Source organism: Montipora capricornis, chromosome 6 (genome assembly GCF_036669925.1).
Source record: "Montipora capricornis isolate CH-2021 chromosome 6, ASM3666992v2, whole genome shotgun sequence".
Taxonomy (NCBI): Eukaryota; Metazoa; Cnidaria; class Anthozoa; order Scleractinia; family Acroporidae; genus Montipora; species Montipora capricornis.
In genome coordinates this window covers 73953561-73960244 of record NC_090888.1, presented here as the reverse complement: position 1 = coordinate 73960244, position 6684 = coordinate 73953561, and positions in this window count along the sequence as shown.

The following is a 6684-nucleotide window of genomic DNA, read 5'->3' as shown; positions in this document are numbered from 1 at the left end:
TTGATCACGCCGTTTTTCGGCTGGGGTCTTTTCCACTTGTAAGAAACATCGATGTTGATGGACGTCGACCTGTTCGTGGCAGCATAGGCATTCCCGAAAGCCGCACAGATGGGTTCGGATCTCTTTGACGCTACGTAACACACGGTGACATTCTTGGCACTTACGACGGGTGGCACAGACCGAGGGATGTTGAGGATCGGCGGGTTTGCCGTCTTGGGTCTTGGACCGATGGCTTTGGAGACAGACGTCCCCATAGAAGGCACGTCCACAGAGTGGACAGAGTACCTGAGCCGAACGGGAGTGTCGGTAGGCTTCGGCACGATCGGGGCATCCGTTCTGCAAGCAGGCTCCACAATGATTGGCTTGGTTGTTGGGACAGAGATGTTGACCCAAATGATGGTAGGCTCAAAAACACTTGTTGCAAAAATAATCTTTGCCAAAGAAACCAGGCAAGGAAGACAACACGTCGTAATGACCGTCTTCATGTAAGAGTCCCAGCAAGGAGTCCCCACGTCCGTAGGCAAAACAAGTATAAGCGCGGTTGGCATTGACGACCACGATCGTGTAGTCTTGGAGACTGGGAACCGTGACGAGTTGTTGAAGTTGTTCTTGACCGCAGGGTTGTGGATGTAGGGTTAGGCTTCGTCTAAGAGAGTCTGAGCGGCTTGGGTGAGTCTATGGTGACGTCCCTGAGGACAGGTCCATTGCTGACGAAGACAGGGATCGTCTTGCTGTTGATGGACCCATCGAGCCAGAACGATGGCGCGTGGACAGCATAGGGTTTGGTCGTCCTGTGGGACACGTAAGACACAGTGTTTGATTTCTTTGAGACGCGTCGAGGCTTGATGACCTGGTAGGTGTTTTCGTTTGTAACCGGAGCCCACAGGGGCATCACATACGTGAACGAGCGAGAGGGTGAAGGAATCGTAATTGTCGTTGGAGTTCAGCATGTGGGAGAGATTCCCAAGTGAGGCATCGACGCGTTGACCTTGAGCGTGCGCGCCATTCTCCAGCCCGTAGTCCCCATCCGTTGTACGCATTGGCAATACGATTGGAGGCCAGAGCGATGTAGATCCGATCGCCGTCCGGGATGTCTTCGTCATTGATCAAATCGTCCAGAGCGGCACGAAGACCTTGCACGAGGGCATCGGCAAGTCGTTGTGGAGGAATGAAAGCCCCAATCCGTCAAGGGCGAAGCTGAAAGACCCGTTCACGAACCCCTAGACGTACACTACGTCGTTCCACCACAGGTTGTCTTTGAAATACGAAACGTCCTGGGGCTGTACCTCCTACTTGTTCAAACTCGTGGAGCGCTTGAGCTAGTTCATCGTCACTATCCATGATGAGATGAGTTGTGAAAAAAAGACGTTTCCTTTATAGATGGGTTGTCACCTTAAAGGACCTTGACGTGTATCATGGATGGGACCAATCCGAAGGGAGATAGATCTCCTGGGGGGATGGGGGTATCCCCTCAGAGAGTCATGTGACCCCTAGATGAAAGGGGATTGGTGGAACGATTCCTGTTGAGTAGCGAGCCCGATCGAGTGGGGTATCAGAAAAAAGCAAAAATCATGGCGTCTGATCCGAAGACACGTATGATAGAGTTCGCTGTGGCGAGGTGTCACATGGAGATCGGACAGGACCCAGAGTACGAGGAAGACGTATGGGTCAAGCAAGACAATGGACGCTGGCGGAAAGAATACAAGAAAATAGAAAAGCCCCCGGCGACCCAAGACGAGGCTTTGTATTGGGATCTGTTACCTCCAGAAGTGCGTCAAAACGTGTTGGAGGCTAGAGACCGAGAGGATGAGAAGGACCGAAAGGAATGCTGGAAACCCGTTCATGAAGAGGGATGGCACAGTGGTGAGAGCACTCGCCTCCCACCAATGTGGCCCGGGCTCGATTCCCGGACTCGGCGTCATATGTGGGTTGAGTTTGTTGGTTCTCTACTCTGCACCGAGAGGTTTTCTCCGGGTACTCCGGTTTCCCCTCTCCTCAAAAACCAACATTTGAATTGATTTACTTTCATTGTTCATTTCAGTTTACAGTGTCCCCAATTAGCGCTTCAGCGCTAGAACGACTAGACACTTAAATAAAGTTCCTTTCCTTTTTCCTTTTCCTTTTTTTTCTCGTCTACCACGCTGCAGTCAACATCGCAGGGTACGTCCCTGTTATTTCTGTTTGACTGATCTCGAAGCGAACCTGATAGACTCGTTTATCTTTTTTGATGTCTTTTAGATGACGGCGACGTTCGTAGGAGAATCGACTATCGTGTTTGACAGCGGGTTGTGTCGTCGGTTTCCACCCGTGAACCGTCGTACCCCGATGGCATCCTGAATCATGTTATGTCGGTATTGTCTTGGTCGAATATTGGACTGTCCGGGGTATCGTTATTGTACAGGCATCTATCGTTCTCGTCGTCGTCCAGAGGGGTTTGTCATTTTTCGTTGGTGTCGGCACCCCATCTACAGAAGGGGTCTTCTTTGTATGCTCCTTCGAACCCCTCACTGTCGTTGTTTCTTGTAGGTCATGGTGGTCTCTGGAGAGTATCATTGGGTCGAATGGCAATGTCGTTGTAGTTATACGACCTATACGTGTGGGAAGTTCGACCGTTTCTGTTCGGTCTCCTACGCACGTCGCTGTCGTCCAGGACGCATGATCTGTGGGTGTAACGTAGGTTATGGTTTCCCACCGTGTCGTCGTGACTTGGGGGACTGGTGTCATTTTTTGTCAGGGTCCTTGACGACGTCTTTTCCTTTTTTAATGTGTTAGATGGTGGTAGCAAAACATAGGACCTATAAGGGATACCGACATCGTCCAGGGGATCGATGGTGTTGGATCAAGTGGGAGTGTCTGCAATGCGTTGAATCAGCCGCCACGTGCATCCACTGTTTGAAACGGTTGGATTGCAATCCCTTTCATTATGTTTGTTACGGATGTCTTGTTCGCTGTCGATGTGATGGGTTGGTGGTCTCCTATGGACGTAGTCGTTGTCATACGGACCGCCGTCCGTCTCTTTTTCATGAAGTTCCCTTTTTTTGAAGCTTTTTTTCGGTTTAGTTGTTTTGTCGTTTGGTGATCGAGAGGATAAGGACGTACCACCACACCAGGGCGACCCGCACCAGGGAGGAGGAGTCGCGTTTAAGGAGACGTTTGGTTCACGAAGCTTTACCGTGGAAAGCACCGTCTTGAGACGATCCTTTCTCTCTTTGTTTTTTAATTGTCAGGAAGGGTGTGGATGTTGCGGCCCTTTGGCCCGTCTTCGTGTCACTGGTTTCTATTGGGATGCATTATTGATTCGTACGTATCGTTCCTTCTATTATTTGATGTGGTGTTATCTCTCCATATTCGTGTGTTATTCGTTGTCGCATGGAATGACTGACAAGGAGACAGATATTCGTATGGATATATGAAGGTTAGTGATGGATGCTACACCGTATGCTTACAGAGGATTTGATGGGGATGGACGCATGCCTAGACGTCGTCGTCGCCGCCGTCGCCGATAGTCGATTCTTCTACTTATGAGTTTTTTTCCGGTTTTTTTTTTCATAGACTTGGTGCAGTCTACTTGAATATGGAACAGCTTATTCGTGTAGGAAACGACGCTCCCTGAAACAAGAGCGCGTCCATTTCCAAGTCTGGACATCTGTCAAAAACATGCTTTCTCTTTTATAGACCATGACTGTGTACGCCAATGGGGAAGGCTTTATGCTTTGGGACTCACCTTGTTGTTCCTTTGCACCCATCACATGCATGCATTGTCTTCACCGAATGGATAGACATACATCGCCGCGGGAACACGGACGACATTGTCAAGGGACGAATGGGCCTTGCAGGGAATCGGGTGTGATGGTGGGATCCTATACCCTTTCGTACAGGGATTTTATGAATCACACGCCATATGGGACCTTACACAATGATTTTTTTCAATCAGATCCTGGTGCGTGCCGATCGATGCCGATCGATGCCAGAGGTTCGACTGATGTTGCTGGAAGAACGATTGACAGGACTCTCTTTGTTTATGTTTTTAGTGCATCCTGACCAAGACCCCTGATTACGTACGAAGGGTACACGGGTACGGAGAGTACTACTGCGTGCAGTGTGATGGAGAAAGTTATACCACCGTCCAGAGACTCGCCATCATTGATTCGGTAGTGACACGGTACGGGTCTTATAATTATCTGGGATCGGATCCGATAGCAGGAACCGCCGGACACCTAGTCATCTATCCTCACTTGTTGTATGAGGAGATAGAGGAAGAGGATAGAGGCATGCCCCTTTATTATCTGGATCCACCTGTATGGCGTCGTCAGATCATGGTCCGCAACGAGGAGGGACATTTGGATTACCAGAGTACCGAGGGACATTTGGATGTGCGTACGGGACGTTATCATAGTTTTGCGCCTCCGTATTGTTCCTGTTCTGAGTAGGGATGTTTTTTTATATGTTTTAGATGTGTACGGTGTCCAAGGATGTCATGATGGATCGCTTGTGTTTGCCAACGGAGGATTACCGTGCCTGTTGTCCTACCCGATGTCATCAATTCCTCCATTGTTATGAGGGAGCCATCGAAGTATGGCGTTATTGGCGTTACTGTGTGGCTCTAAGGGAGGATAGACATTATCATTTTCTCTTTTCATTTTAGATCCGTCAACCTATTCTGTGCCATCATCTGGCCAACTCTTGGGGAGAACTGCTTTGCTGCGCGACAGCACACGCCCTCCACGAAGCATGGCGTTATCGGAGACGACCCATATGGCATCCCCAGAAACAGATCAAGAAGAACACGAAAGACGGACATTTTCGTTTGGTGCCGTTTATTGACATTTATGGTCCTTGGCGTAGAACAAGAATATTCAATTCAAAATTTCCTTAAGAAGAAGAAATTAAAGTTTGCGTTTACGTTTGAGTTGCATGATTTTCTTGACTACTTTCTCCATCTTCCTCTTTTTGCCTGGGAGGCTACTGATGGCCCGAATCATCTTGTTGTCGGCTTTCCACTTATCCTGTAAGTTTTTGGCCTTGGCATAATCCATGTCGTGGGTCTTGTCAATCTTGTCCAAACGATTGATGCCAGGATCGCCCCGTTTGAGTCGTTTTTCGAGTTTGGTTCCAGGACCCATGTCCTGATACTCAGGCGAATGAAACTCGATGCCCGTCTTGCTCAAGGCCTTCTGTAAGTCAAACTTGCCACCCCGTTGACGGGTACGTCGTCGTCGTCGACGGTGTCTCTTAGTAGTCCTCGCCATCCAGTTGTCGTTTGAGTTTCTTGTCAAAATCCAACCGACCTAGTTTATCTGTTTCGGTGGGACGATGGCGACCTGCCTTCTTGCGAATCTTCCTCTTGACCGATTGAGCGGTCGTATCCGCACATTCGGTCACACTGTCCCCCATCATCGTCGGGTCCCCTTGAAACGGAAGGTGTCTCCAGTCGACCGACGGGGTCGGCGTCTTGGGGTACGACGCTCCTGTCTTCTTCTTCGTTTTCTTTTTGGGTGGGGCTGCTTTAGGTTGAGTAACGAATCGAAGCCGTTTCTTGGCTTTAGGGGGTGCTGAGGGTGTGGTCGGGGTCTCGGGTGTTTTCTTCTTCTTCTTTTGAACCAACTGCATCAACATGGACTGTAAGGGTCCTCGTGCATAGGCGTGGGCCTCGACATCGCGTTCGTCGGCATCCAGTCCAAAGCCCACGGGTTTTCGAACGGCTTTGGTCCACAGTTTCTTCTCGTTGGCTAAAGGGGTCACCAACGCTTTCTTCACACCTGGAGGAATCTGGTCCGACATGAGAATGACTTCTTGTTTGGCCGCCAGACGGGCGGCTTTGGCCAAGGGAATGTTTTCCGTCAGACGTTCCTTGTACACGTCTTCGAGTTGACGCAGTCGTTGGGGATCGATCAATACTTTGTTATCAAACCCTGGAATGGTCTTCACCTCGCTCATCGTGAGGTACTAAGGCCTTCGCGTCTCTCCCTGGTTTTATAGTAGAGGTCCTGTTTCTCGTTACGTTCTCGTTCCAGATGTTGGTTCAGTTCGCAGACTTGTTCTTGCAAGACCCCCATCTTTTGTTCGGCTAGATCCAGACTCTGATTGCGTTCTTGCAATTGATCGGTCAATTGGCGGACAATGTCGCATTGTTCTCGTACTCGATGTCGAAGACCTCGTATCTGATCCTGCAGGGCGCAAAACGAACGAGGCCCGTACGTCCACGTGTTGTCACACCAACCATCGTCCATGTTGCAGATGATCCTTGACACAATGATGATAGGCCGTATGCAATCCGAGCCAGAATCGGGTTCGGTCAAGATGTCGTCGCATCATCCTTCGTCGGGCTTTTATTCTATGGGTCGAGCGACTGATGGCCCGTAACACTCTTCGGTCTCGTGGGGTCTCAGTGATCTGGCCTCGACCATTTGATCGACGGCATAGTAGAGTTTTCGTAACGGCACTCTCCCGACGATCTGGTCAGATCTCGTAGAAAATAACCCAGATAGGGTATTTGGGCACAAACGCATCCAGGGATCTGATGGCGACACGCTTTCATCGTGGACATAAACACCATTCACAGGCGGTGTTTAATCCTTGCCACACACCTCGACCCGTTTGATCCATCATGATCTGACGTCGCTTTTTAATAGAATATTTACGACGGGCCATGTCCCCCAAGACTTGCTCGTGTGGTCGAAGTCG